Here is a 13,139-nt window from a genome sequence, read left to right on the forward strand (position 1 = left end):
CTTTAAGCATGTTACTAAGCACTGGTCACAGCACTATGGACCCAGCAGGAAAGACAGACTAGTGACATTGCAGCACTTATGTTTTCAGGGTTTTTTTTTTCCATTATTTTCATATCAAATACCTTCCAAGATTTTCCACGGCCTTGACTTCCCCCAGCTACATTCCATGAACACTGAAGACAAATCCGCTCTTCCTTCACCTTAAGGAGGTCCGGCCCACATCAAAACTCCCACCATAATCACCCACACTGACTAATTCAAATCTTTAAAAGCAACTCTTCAGACCTTGAATAACTGCTGAAAACACACGTCTTCCAAGAGGCCTTCCCCGAGTAATTTCTACTCTGCCCTCAAGCAGGTGCATCAGACTCTTGGCTTTCACCCACCAGGTAACAGTGCTGCCTCACTGGTTGCCAACACTGGGTCTCTTTGAATCCCAGGGCCACAATCCCATCCAGTCTTTGCACCAGGATGACCAGGAGGACACAAGCAGCAGCAGCACGGGAGCGCCACAAAGTACATTACCTTGGAGGGTCGTGGCTGCACCTGTAGCCGGACAGTCATTGGAGCAGTGTGGGCAACTATTGGACTCTGAACTGGGAGGAGCCCAAACTCTGTTACTGTAGCCACTGGACCCCATGGCTTTTTAGTTTCTACTGTGTCTTTGTTCTTTTCCTACAAAACCATTCAGTCCATGTTTCCCCACTCCTCAAGAGGTTGCCCGTCCACCTCTGCATCAACAGAAACTCATTAACATAGGTTTTAAAATACTCAACTTGCTCCCTTCTCCCCTACTAAAACCCAGCCTGCACACTGCAGTCCTCTAATGCCAACCTACTCACTGTACCTCTATCTCATTGATCTCACTGCTGGGCCCTCATCTCATCATGCCACTAACCTGGAACACCCTTCCTCTTCATATCCAACACACAGTCACTTTCTCCACCTTCAAAGCCTTATTAAAAGCACATCTCCTCCAAGAGGCCTTCCCCAACTAAGCTCTCATGTCCCCTTCTCCCATTCCCTTCTGTGTTGCCTTTGCACTTGGATTTGAACTCTTTACTCATCCCTCCCTCAGACCCATCTCATTTATATGCATATCTGTAACTCATTTATTTATATTAACGTCTATCTCTCCCCTCCTGTAAGCTCCTGTAGACTGTAAGCTCGCCTATCTCGCCACTGACCCACTGCCTACGTCCTCCCTCTGGCCTGGAATGCCCTCCCTCCTCAAATACTTTCCTACTCCTTCAGAGCATTATTGAAGGCAAATCTTCTCCAAGAGGACTTCCCTGACTAAGCCCCCCCCACACACACCTTCCCTCTTCTCCCACTCCTTTCTGCATCATCCTGACTTGTTCCCTTTCTTCTTCTCCCGTCCCAGCCCCACGGCACTTATGTACATCTGTAAGTTATTTATACATACAATGTGTCTGCTTATTGTTGTATTGTATTCTCCCAAGCGCTTAGTACAGTTTTCTGCACAGAGTAACCACTCCATAAATACAACTGAATGAATCGGCAGTCTACCAGTTTTGTTACATTGTTCTTCCCCAAGTGTTTAGTACTGTGCTATGCACACAGTAAGCACTAGATACACAATTTCTCTCTTTTAAACTGTTTAAGTTTTTTATTAAATCAGCTGTACTCATGTGTCTGTCTCTAGTCCCCCTCCCCACTTTGATTCTTTGATTGTGAGCCCCTTGAGGGCCAAGGCACTTAGCCACCCTGCATACTTTCCCAGTGCGTTGCAAACAATAGGCACTTAAATACTCTTTCTATGCCTACTCCTACTACTAATTGCCTCTTCAGACTTCTATCTGATCACTGTGAATTCATAACCTCTCATAGCAGTTATAAATATATTTTACCTACCCCGCTGGTTAAGCACTATTCATGAGAAGGAGCATGGCTCAGTGGAAAGACCACGGGCTTGGGAGCCAGAGGTCATGGGTTCTAATCCCGCTCTGCCACTTGCAAGCTGTGTGACTTTTGGGCAAGTCACTTAACTTCTCTGTGCCTCAGTTCCCTCATCTGTAAAATGGGGATGAAGACTGTGAGCCCCACATGGGACAACCTGTTCACCTTGTATCCCCTCCAGCGCTTAGAGCAGTGCTTTGCACATAGTGTTTAACAAATGCCATCATCATCATCATCATGTACTTTCCTCCTACCTGCAAATCATTTCCAGGCCTGTCTTCTCTGCTAGACTGTAAGCTTCTTGAGGACAAGGACCAAGTCTACTAATTCTATGGCACTCTCCCAAGTGCTTAGTACAGTGTTCTGCACAGACTACATACTCAATAAATACTGATTGATTATAGAAAAACTTTTTTCCATCCAGTCAGATCTTGAGGTTTCCAGCAATGCAGTTAAGAATGATGCTCCCTGCTCCCTGATTGGATTTAGAAGGAAAAGTTTCCCAGACAGCTTTGGCCCAGGCATTAGAAGCACTGGTTCTTTTCCAGCACAGTATGGTGAGTAAACTCAGCCAAGCTTCAGGGTCAACGTATGGCCAGGGCCAAACTGCATTTCCAACCAAGTCCAGGCTCTGCCTCTATGGAAACACTCTATGGAAAAGAGCAGTGAGTCCCTCTTTTCTCCAGACTCAATGCCAACAACAGTAAATGGGCAGAGGGGAATAGGCAAGAGAAATTGTATGTCTGAAGATCAATATCTCTGAGAAAAAGCAAATGAAAAATAAATAAAAAAACAAGCAAATGCTTGAGATGGGTTCCACACACCTCTTTCTTAATAATAATGGCATTTGTTAAGCGCTTACTATGTGCAAGGCACTGTTCTAAGCGCTGGGGGAGGATACAAGGTGATCAGGTTGTCCCACGTGGGGCTCACAGTCTTCATCCCCATTTTACAGATGAGGAAACTGAGGCTCCGAGAAGTTAAGTGACTTGCCCAAGGTCACACAGCAGACATGTGGTGGAGCTGGGATTCGAACCCATGACCTCTGACTCCAAAGCCCATGCTCTTTCCACTGAGCCACGCTGCTTCACTTATGATGGCACTGGTGAACCAGGAACAATAAGCCTCCAGTTCCTAACTGCTTCAGAAAATTTGGAATCTTTACTGTGTTAAAGAGAGTTGATTTGCACAGGGAAATTTCATGGAGTAAAGTTTGTGAGGACGGATCACACAGTTCTCTGTTGCCCAAAATAAATACATTAACCAAAGTCCTTTAGTATAGCACAGACTTGTACGGTCAAACACATTTCCACTTCTATTCTGTCCACCACACATACAAATCTATTGCTATAGTACCCAGGCATTTTTATATGATTATACAGCAAGACGAATCACTGTAAAATCACTATTTCCCACCACATGATCCTATAATATGGGTCAGATTCACGGGACTTCACAAACTTGTTCCAGAATAAAAACAAGTAACTGAGGGGAGACTGAACAGTTAGAGAGAAGGAAGAGGGTAGAGAGAAGGCAGGAAGAAAAGAGGGGTGAGGGCGAGAGGGAAGGATAATGCAAAAGAAGCTCTATGCTCCAATCCATTTAGGATGGGAAAAAAAGAATGGCAACAGGAGACCACAGGCTAGCAAATTCAGTACAGACAGAAGCCCTGAACATTTTCCTCAGGAGTATCAGTTGCACTCCGATGTAATTCATCTCCTGATCTGTCGTAGTCCGAAGTACTCCGTACGCCAGCTATAAGGAAATCCATGTGGCTGAAGCAGGGGAGCTCATACTCTGCTGGAGGAGGATTGAAAGGAAAAAGCAGTCCCACCCTGCACTTTCCTTAGAGAGGGCCAAAGACCACCTCCTTCCTTAAATGTTCTGTAAACAGGCACAGTACACCCAATTCTCTCCCAATACCTCCCTCCCCGCCCCCAACACCAATCCATTTTCCATGGGTCCCAGTGACAACATTTATGCCCTGCATGTTTCAAGTCAGGACTTACTGAATGGAGTCATGGTCAGCAGCTGGAAAGCTGGCAGGGAAGAAACACCCAGACACAAAGGAGCCCATAGGAACATGTAAAACTGGAAGTCTCTAATTATCCTTTCTAATTTCAGAGCCATGTGACTAGCCTTTACATAGCTCCACTGGCCCCCTGTGAGCCCGAGCACTCCTTATGACTGTACCACAAAGAGATGCTCCCCTTCTGCTCATTCATTAAAATATTGTGTTACAATATTGTGGTGCATTACTTCCTGGCTGATTAGCTGCTTCCCTGGTCAACATTTAGTGTTCCCATCATTCAAAGCACCTGGGACAACATAACCATTACTTCCCAGATTCTTTCAAAGATTTAAAGAAGCGGCTCATCCTTTAAAGAAAAAGTGTCTGACACATTCATTTGTCAGGGAAGTATTTATTAACTCTTGTCTGACAGCATCAAAAAGACCTATTTTTCAATAGTGCTTCCTCTCGTGATTTCTCTTTGCCAGCTTTCCAGCCCTTGCACATGGGTGCCAACTTCTCATTTTGAAAGACGGAGGGGAAGGAGGAGGAGCAAGGCTTTTAGCAGGGATGGGGGCTGGAAGGGAACAGGCTTCAGAGAGCTAAAAGGCCAGGCGGTCACCATTCCACCCTGGCAGTAAACACGCAGATCTGGTCAGATACGTGGGATATGCCTGAGTCTGGGCAGCCAGCTCACACAGCTGTTGGGGCAACTGTTCCCACAGTCCCCGTGGAGTTTCCAGCTGGGCCAGTGAAGCACAGCTTGGAAATGTCTCCCACAAAACCACTTCCCACCCCCCAGCTTGTTCCCCACTCAACAACTTTACCCCTTACCTTGGTTCACTAGAGGAAGCAGCATGGCCTAGTGGATAGAGCACAGGCCTAGGAGTCAGAAGGACCTGGGTTCTAATCCCAGCTCTGCCACTTGTCTGCCCTGTGATCTGGAGCAAGTCACTTCACTTCTCCATGCCCTAATTACTTCATCTGGAAAAAGGGGATTAAGACTGTTATACCCATGGGGGACAGGGACTGTGTTAAACCTGATTAGCATGTGTCTACCCCAGCTCTTAGAACAGTGACTGGCACATAACAAGCGCTTAACAAATACCATAAAAAAATTCACTATCTTACATCCACTAGCTCCCTGAGGGTAGGGACGTTGTCTACTAACTCTATTGCAACGTACTCTCCCAAGGGCTTGTTTCAGAGCTCTGCACACACTAAGAGCTCAATAAATACCATTGATGCATTCATTTCTTTCTCAGATATTAGAGAATATGCCATAATTTCCATTATTAATCATGCCCCAAATGCTACTTGCTAAATGTCCATCTGATCTGGGGAGGACTCTTCCACTGATCTATATGCTGTGAGTGATCTTCCACTCCAAGTAAAATCACATTACTGCCATTTTACCAAACTATTCATATGCTGTTGTCAAATATAGGAAAATCAGCATTTGGATCAATTTAAATGGAAAACTGAAGAGCACGTCTGCAAGTGCCTTATGAAAATTTATATATATGTTAATGTCTTTCACTCCCTCTAGACTGTAAGCTTGCTATGGATGGGGAACATGTCTACCAACTCCATTATATTGTCACACTGTACTCTCCCAAGTGTTTAGTTTAGCTCTGCACACAGTAAGCGCACAGTAACATGTCTACCAACTCTGTTATACTATCACATTGTACTCTCCCAAGTGTTTAGTGTTTAGTTTCTCACACAGTAAGCGCTCAATAAATATAACTGAACGAGTGAAGATCAATCAATTGATGTTATGTATTGAGCACTTACTGTGCAGAGAGCACTGTACTAACTAAGCACTTGGGAGAGTACTGTAGAGTTGGTATACACAATCTCGGCCCTCAGGAAGCTTGTGGATGATCTTGGACTGATCTTTTCGGACTTTTATTTTCAATTCCACCATCATTTCTGACTTAGAAACATTGTGCTCTTTTACCACTGGAGGGTGATGATAACCATGCCCTGGGTGAGATCCTCACTCTCAGAACTGCGATTTTTGCCTTAAAGAGGATTGCCATTACTTTTCCCCATCATGAGCTGAAACCTGATCCCTCCCATGTAGGTGCAGCATGTCATATTGTCTTGCATTTGGAAGCAGCACAACCAGACAGCACCTCTAAAACACGGTCTGGAGGGAGAGAGCAGAAATCAAACAATTTCAAGCAAATCCAGCACCAAATCAGGCTGTTCACCAGGGGACACAAAAAACAAAGGTCACCTAGGGCTAAACATCCAAAGGGCTATTTGTTTTTTTGGTTGAGTTGAAAACTTTTCTGAAAAATCATTTTTTAAAGACTCTCTTTTTCTTTTGGAGGACATTTTTGGCAAGAAAGTTGAGGTGATAGAAAAAGTGACAGAGCAACATTGAGCATCTCTACATCTCTGACTGGCTTGATCTGAGGCCCATTTGCCTTGCTTGGTTTTATGATTCTCTTACTCTGAAATTAGCCTTTGGAATCCAGATTTTTTTTTTAAATCACAGACTCCTTTTCCAAGTCTCCCTCTTCTCCTTTAGATGTGACATATTCTGTAGAGAAGCATTAGCATTTTTTAAAATGCAGGGGATCAGGAAATCACATTCTCATTATTTCCAGGGCTTCCCCTCCTTCAGCGTACAACTCATGGCCACTCCTCAGCTGGCCCTACCTCTTGTCTCTCCCCACTCCAGTCCTTATTTCAATCTATGGCCCAGATCATTTCTCAAAAAAAATATTGAATCCATGTCTCTCCACTACTCAAGAAACTAAAACTCCTTGCCACTCTATCACCTTGCTCTCTCCTACTTTACCTCACTGCTTTCCTACTACAACCAAGCCAGTACTCTTCACTACTCTAATGGCAACTTACTGTACCTCAATCTTATCTATCTCGCTGCCAACTGCTTCCTTCCTCTGACCTGGAACTCCCTCCCCACTCCATTTGTGAAAGGTCACCACTATCCCCACCAAAGCCTTATTAAAATCACATATCCCCTAAGAGGACTTCCCCAACTGAGCCCTCATTTCTCCTACTCCCGGTGCCTTCTTCATTGCCTATGCACTTGGATACTTGGATTTGTACCCTTTAAGTACTTGGTATTTACCCCACTCTCAGGCCTACTGCACTTATATACATATCCATAATGTATTTATTTATATTAATGTTTATCTCTCCCTCTGGAATAAGCTCCTTGTGGGCAGAGAACATGTCTGCCAGCTCTGCCGGGTTGTACTCTCCCAAGCATTTAGTACAGTGCTCTGAGCACATCAAGCTCTCAATAAATACTGCTGATTGATCCTCCCTCTGGTCTGTTCAGCCCAATCACTCCTGCTCCCTCTCTTCTCTCCCAGGGATGTATCGCAAGACTGAAAGACAGAGGAATGATGCCCTCTCACCCACAGGAATCCCCCTGGAGAAACACTCTAGATGTGAGCAACCCCTGTGCACTTCCACAAAATGGCATATAGGACATCATCACATCACCCTGTCTTCACAGTGTAATTCAGGTGACGCCACGTATGTCCCAAAGCCCAGCCATCTCAAGTGCCATCAATGGCCACACAAGAAGTACTTGGTTCCAATTCAGGCACTGCTCTGAGGGTAGCTTAGGTAATTTACTAACTTCTCTGCTTCACTGTCCCCTCTGTAAAATGGGATGGAGACTAGCTGTTCCCTAGGCTACCTCCCTGGATATAAACAAGTGCTTCTAAAGCATTTCTGAGACTGATGCTCTATCAATAACTAGACTGACAGAAAAGCCGCACAGACCCATAACCTCTTTCACATATCTCCTAATAGATCTCTTATGAATTATTGAGTTAATGGTTCTAAGGGTGGATCTGATTCTCCTTGGTCGCTTCTGATACAGAAAAATAAGTAACACCAAGTTAAAGACTATCTGCATTCCTGAGTCTCTTCTTTATGATATTTGTTAAGTGCTTACTATGTACTAGGCACTGTATTAAGCGCTGAGGTAGATACAAGATAATAATAATAATAATAATAATAATAATAATGGTATTTGTTAAGCACTTACTACATGCCAAGCACTGTTCAAAGTGCCGAGGTAGATACAAAGTAATCAGGTTGTCCCACGTGGGGCTCACAGTCTTAATCACCATTTTCCAGATGAGGTAACTGAGGCACAGAGAAGTTAAGTGACTTGCCCAAGGTCACACAGCAAACAAGAGACAGAGCTGGGATTAGAACCTACGTCCTCTGACTCCCAAGCCTGTGCTCTTTCCACTAAGCCAAGCTGAATCATGTTCGACACAGGCCATGGTCCACATGGGGCTCACAGTCTTAATCCCCATTTTACAGATGAGTGAATATAGGCACAGAGAAGTTAAGTGATTTGCCCAAGGTCACACAGCAGAGAAGTGGTGGAGCCAGGATTAGAACCTAGGCCCTTCTGACCCCCAGGCCCATGCTCTATCCACTAGACCATACCGCTTTTCACCTCATCTTCTGGTTCTCCACAGAATTCCACAAACTCAACACATATTCTACACTTTACAACTAGTTTTAATTACATTGCTTGGTGAAGATGGTGGAGGTTAGAGTCTGAGTGTGGTGGCAGAGGGAAAGGGGAGGAGAGGAGAGGATAATCGCATAATAAATCACCCATGATGTCAAAAACGTATTTTGTATTCTGGCTTTCTTAATGCCTCTTCAAGGATTAGAAGTTACTCAGAAATGCTCTTTAAGGGTACTTGGATTTGTACCCTTTGGACCCTTGTTTTGGACCCTTGTTATTCAAAGCCCCATACTACTTATGTGCATAGCTGTAAATTATTTATATTAATGTCTATCTCCCCCTCAAGACTGTTAGTTCATCGTGGGCAGGGAATGCTTCTACTGACTCTGTTATACTGTACTCTTCCAAGTAATTAGTTCAGTGCTGTACACACAGTAAGTGATCAATATTACCACTGATTGATTGATTTAAAGGTTAAACCACCTTTTAACACTTTTAAAAGCCTGCACAAGCCCAGGCTGTGGGGCCTGGTTCTAGCTGAGCTCCACAGGTGCTGACCACTACTAGCTAGCCTGAAGTCCCAGACAAGTGCACAGGACATCAGTCTCTCCACATGACCCTGCCCTGCTCAGCTGCTCTGGCAGCATGCTGGGACTTTGACAAAGAGAGGAATTTTTTACTTTTTTGATAATAAATGTGGCAACGTCTCTGTTGCTGTGTTTCCCAAGAGCCAGCACTACCCACCATACTCCTCTAGACTGTAAGCTTGTTGTGGACAGGGAATGTGTCTACTGTTAAATTGTCCTCTCCCAAGTGCTTAGTAGAGTGCTCTGCACATAGTAAGAGCTCAATAAATACAAATGACTAAGGAAAGGGTGTACCAAGTCCAGACCCCATTCCAGAACCTACACTGGCCTGAACAAGACAGACTGCTTGACACGCTCTCTCTCTGTCTCTCTCTCTCTATCAGGGTCTTTGCTGAGGAAGCCTTGCAAGAAGGTCACTTGGGCATGTACAGCCAAGTGATGGTATAACATATAACTTCAATTTGGGTTCCCAAAGTAAGCTTAAAGAATGGGGCCCCATCTAGGGTAAGAGGGAAGCCTGTTTCGCACATCGGGACAAGCTCACAGCTCCCGACCCAGAGTTCTGAACAAACTGCCGGAAAGCAAAGGTGTGATAAACAAGGAAGGTGATTAATTATCAGTAGGGACCCTCTCTCCCTTCATGAGCCCATTTCTCTGGGCTGCTCTTTTGCCCCTGAGCCAAGTGGGTTGGAAGATTGGGCAATCAGTAGTTGATTTGCTATGTGTGATTTGCTCACCTCGATAGTACAGTCCAAAAAGTTCAATTTAGGATCTGAATAATCGACTTTAAACATGGAACATGTCAACTGGGTCATCATTCTATGCTCCAGCTGGAGCTCAAGTTAGCTGGGGAGATGGAGTCCCTACCTTGACTAGTCACAGAATGGCCTAGTCCTCATTCATTCACTCAATCATATTTCTTTAGCACCTACGGTGTATAGAGCACTGTACTACGTACTTAAATAGTCCTAGTTAACTGGCTTGATGTTTCAGCAGATGAGAGATCTGAAAGAAACCAGACTGGGCCTAACCAAAATCAGGCTGCAAAAAAATTAAAATTTTAAATTTAGCTCATATTATCAGCACTCTAGTTCTCTATTCCCTGAACTCCAAGGCAACTGATATATCATTTCTGTAAAAAATGCTGAGGAAGATGTGGGGTGATTGACTTTGTGACTGCCCTGCAAAGCCTCCCTGAAAAGTCCTTCTGTTGTAGCTTTTCACTCAACAAAGAACTGTGTCACAATACCATATCTTCCCATAATAGAAAATTTGTAAATTTAGCCTTGGGTTTTGTAGTAGAACACATTCAGGTCTGCCTTAACGTGTTTCCTCCATGCATTTTATCTAGGGCACTGTTTGAGAAGTAGGGAGGGTTTCCTCTGACTGCATGAGTTCATTTGGATAAATTGTGATGGGTTGTAAGGCGATGAGTTGGACATGGGTAAAACTTAATTGTCCTTTTCATCTGTGTCCAGTGTCAGTTCCTGTTAGAGAAGCAGGGTGGCTCAGTGGAAAGACCACGGGCTTTGGAATCAGAGGTCATGGGTTCAAATTCCAGCTCCGCCAATTGTCAACTCTGTGACTTTGGGCAAGTCACAACTTCTCTGGGCCTCAGTTCCAAAATGGGGATGAAGACTGTGAGCCCCCCGTGGGACAACCTGATCACCTTGTAACCTCCCCAGCACTTAGAACAGTGTTATGCACATAGTAAGCACTTAATAAATCAACTTGTACTTCCCAAGCACTTAGTACAGTGCTCTGCACACAGTAAGTGCTCAATAAATATGAATGATGGATGGATGAAGTGACTTGTTCAAGATCACATCTGCCCAAGGAGATGTGTCAGAGATTAGAACCCATGTTCTCTGACCCCAAGCCGGTGCTCTTTCCAATAATAATAATAATAATATAATAATAATAATGGCATTTGTTAAACCATGAACTAGACCATGAACACATTCCTTGCCCACAAAGAGATGACAGTTTACAGGGAAAAGCCTTCAGCTACTAGGAGAAATGTTTGTGCCACACGCTTGCCAACTATCAAGCCCACTCAGTCTTGACAACATCAGAGGCTATTTCTTCCCCACTCTCCTGCAAGATCACACCAATCTTGCCCTACTTCACTCCCTGATTCCTCAGGCTTTAAAATAGGCACATTTTCACTCACTCCAGGACAGCAGGTGACTATTTTTTTATATACTTAGTTGTCCTAATCCATGCCCGACTGATTGAGGCAACACCCCAACTCCCCACCGCCTGAAATTGGGCAATTGAAGTCTGGGAACCCCATGTTTCTGGGAGACAATTTTTGTGCTCAGTTTTCTAAGGACTTAGAGACACACTGGGAAGCCCAGGATGTAGGGGCCTGACTGAAGACCTACTGCTACCCCTTTCGAGTGTTCCACACGGCTACTCCCATCTATCCCACCCTCACCTACTCTAATTTCCTTAACTCTGACCTACCCCTGAAAAATAACCAAGCCTACCCATCCATGGCTGTTCAGGAATGGGAGAAAGCCAGGGTAGGGTGTACAAAGGGGGCAGACAGGCAAGAGTTTGTAAATTGGGCCCCAATTCAAAGGATTAGTGGCATTTCATTTGAACCATTAACCACCAAAATAGATTTGGAAAGGAAGAAATCGACATTTGTGCTTCTTCACAAACTGTTTAGCACTCTAAAGTGAATCCAAAATCAACAAACAGGGCTCAGTATGCAATAAAGTTGTAGCAGTAGCATTTATTTAGTGCCCACTTGGTGAGGTGCACTGTACTAGGTGCTTGGAAAGAAGTGACAGCCCCTGACTACAAGGAGCTTGCACTAATACACAAATATTCACAATTAGAATGGTCAACATAATGCACTGCACATATGGACATGAGTGCTAAGGAAGTTCTTAAGTCCTAGAGTTTGGTGAAAGAATAAAATACAGGGTGTTGGGAGATTAAACAGGGAAAGTGGAAATTACTATTATCATTACTATAATACTTCAGCATGTATTACACGTCAACCAGCACTGGGGTAGGTACAAATTAATCAGTTCAGACACAGTGCCTTCTTATCCGATGCAGGGATAGATTTCCCAAGAGACCCCATGGACCCTCATGTAGGGCAACTAATTTGGGGGTGGGGGGGCGTTGGGTCAGGTAGAGGAGGAGAGAGGTGGAGAGAATGACAAGAATTAAAACCTTTATATCTATCCTAAAGGGCACTTAGTACTTTGTCCATTTCCATTTGAGTCCTACAAACATATAAATACAGTACAATACAAAGAGTTTCCATTAGATTGACTGATTAGATTGTAATCAGGGATGGCATCTTTTATCTCCACTGAACTTTCCCAAACACTTAATCATCAATCGTTCATATTTATTGGGTGCTTACTGTGTGAAGTATTAAGCACTTGAGACAGCATATGTAACAATATAACAAACAGATTCGCTGCCTTCAGTGAGTATACAGTCTAGAGGGGGAGAACAATGCTCTCCACACAATGAGGGTTGAGTAAATCTTTGATTGATGGACTTAGGACTCAATGAGAGGCAGGATGGCCTGGTGGATAAAGCACAGGTCTTGGAGTCAGAAGGACCTGGGTTCTAATCCCAGATCGGCCACTTGTTTGCTCTGTGACCTTGGGCAAGTCACTTAAATTCTCTGTGCCTCAGTTACCTCATCTGTAAAATACGGAATGAGACTGTGAGCCCCATATGGGCCATGGACTGTGTCCAACCTGACTACCTTGTATCTGCCCCAGTGTTTAGTACAGTTCCTGGCACACAATAAGCGCTTAACAAATGTCACTAAAAAAAAAAATGAGGCACGATTCCTCATATGACACTGAGCTCAAAAAACATCACCTGTTTTTCCTTCTAACTACAGGGCAGCAATAAGCTTTGAGACCAAAGGCTACACAATATTAAATCCATTCAGCTCAGAGAAAGCCCAAAAGTTGTCCCTTCAGTTCAGTGCAGAGGCTAGTTTGGATATGCTTGGTTCCCTCTTGTGTTTCCTCTGCCTGCCCTCTGGTGGAAACTCTAGTGCAGTTAAATGACTAGCCTGTCACAGAAGGGGCTGATTTTTATTTGTAAGGGATGGGGCAATGAAGAAAAAATTATGAACTACTTTATCACTTGA

At 44.2% G+C, this 13,139-nt stretch overlaps 1 protein-coding gene across 2 annotated transcripts in view; it reads right to left on the reverse strand.

Annotated features, from left to right (window-relative positions):
• The window catches only part of PSD3 (pleckstrin and Sec7 domain containing 3), a 417,136-nt gene that overhangs the window by 282,827 nt on the left and 121,170 nt on the right, over positions 1-13,139 (reverse strand). The gene's annotated exons all lie outside the window — the stretch shown is intronic.

Source organism: Tachyglossus aculeatus, chromosome 5 (assembly GCF_015852505.1).
Source record: "Tachyglossus aculeatus isolate mTacAcu1 chromosome 5, mTacAcu1.pri, whole genome shotgun sequence".
Taxonomy (NCBI): domain Eukaryota; kingdom Metazoa; phylum Chordata; class Mammalia; order Monotremata; family Tachyglossidae; genus Tachyglossus; species Tachyglossus aculeatus.